The sequence below is a fragment of the Vigna radiata genome, unplaced genomic scaffold (genome assembly GCF_000741045.1).
Source record: "Vigna radiata var. radiata cultivar VC1973A unplaced genomic scaffold, Vradiata_ver6 scaffold_428, whole genome shotgun sequence".
Lineage (NCBI taxonomy): Eukaryota > Viridiplantae > Streptophyta > Magnoliopsida > Fabales > Fabaceae > Vigna > Vigna radiata.
The window spans coordinates 1-1,283 of record NW_014542177.1 but is presented as its reverse complement, the minus strand read 5'-3'; the positions used below and the strand labels follow the sequence as shown (position 1 = coordinate 1,283).

The 1,283-nt window shown below is 32.3% G+C and overlaps 1 pseudogene; it reads left to right on the top strand.

The window, feature by feature from the left end:
* LOC106779141 overlaps positions 1 to 997 on the top strand; it is a 2,751-nt pseudogene extending 1,754 nt beyond the window's left edge.
* Positions 998 to 1,283: the final 286 nt, after the last annotated feature.

Sequence of the window (1,283 nt, the reverse complement as noted above, 5' to 3'; positions counted from 1 at the left end):
ATTTTTATACATTTTAAAGACAAACAATTTACATTTCACACTATATAACACTTACACATAAATTTTTTATCTCATACTAATAAACTTTGATTAATTAACTACATAATACTAAAATAAAAAATTATCACAAAGATATTTCAATAACTAACTTATGAATAATACTGATTTCACAAGTTTTATATCTCATATTTTTATGATTTTAAAACTATAATAGATTTTTTAAAAAAAACTGTAATAATTATGGTACTTCATTTATAATTTGACCCAAAAAAGAAATACATTTTAGCTTATAATTGCAAGAATGCAAAATAAAAAAAAAAATCTTACTAAATCTATGTTCTCCTCCTCTGAGATAAAAATTCCACTTTGTATTTTAATCCAAATTTTATTTTGAGAATGTAATGATTATTACCTTATTCATAAAATATTTCCTGTTTAATGCATGAAAGGAATAAGAACGTCTAATAGTTTTAAAATATTAAATATTGACTTGATTTAGTGCTTTAGTTATAAAAGAAAACATTAGAGCTTATCAAAATGACAATCCAACTGATCCGACCCAACCCATCACGGGTTAGTTTCTTAGTGAGTCAATCCAACTTGATTCATTTATGGGAGTTACTCCTTGTACCTCCCCAGTTCCAACCCCCACCCCCTAATTTTTTTGGACTTTTTTTTAAATACAAAATTAACCTTTATGTTTTTTTTTTATTTTTACCGTTTTACCCTTATTTAACCTACCCTACCTCTTTTACAGTCTGCCTCAGTCAAAACACACAGACTCTCAGATTCCTCTTCGTATTCCCACCCCCACCCCACCAAACTTTTGAAACGCTCCTCCTCCAAAAGCAAATCTCTCTGCAACTCTCACTGTCGAAGGTTCTGTTTGTGCGGCCTGGTGCTATTGGGCGGTGCGGTTGTGGTTGCTGCGCAGAGGGTGCTGGTGCGGCGGGTGTTGCGGCGGTGCGAGGCGGTGGTTCTTGCTTCGATAGATTAGTTTCTTTTAATTTCTTCTTTTTTTTTAAACGTATGCAATGTGTAGTGTAGGATTGGATAGCTTTGTCTGATTGGTGTTTCTGTTTGAGTTATGTCATCTCTGTTTGTGTGCATTTGGTTGGTGTTTCAGTTCTGTCATCTCTGTGTGTGCATTGAGGAAGAAGACAGGCACCGAAACGGATGTCGCTATCCGTCGACGGATGTCGACATCCGTTTTCTATTTTTATTTTTTAGTTTATTTTATAAATAATTATATTTTAACTTTTTATTTTCAATTAATTTTGTTA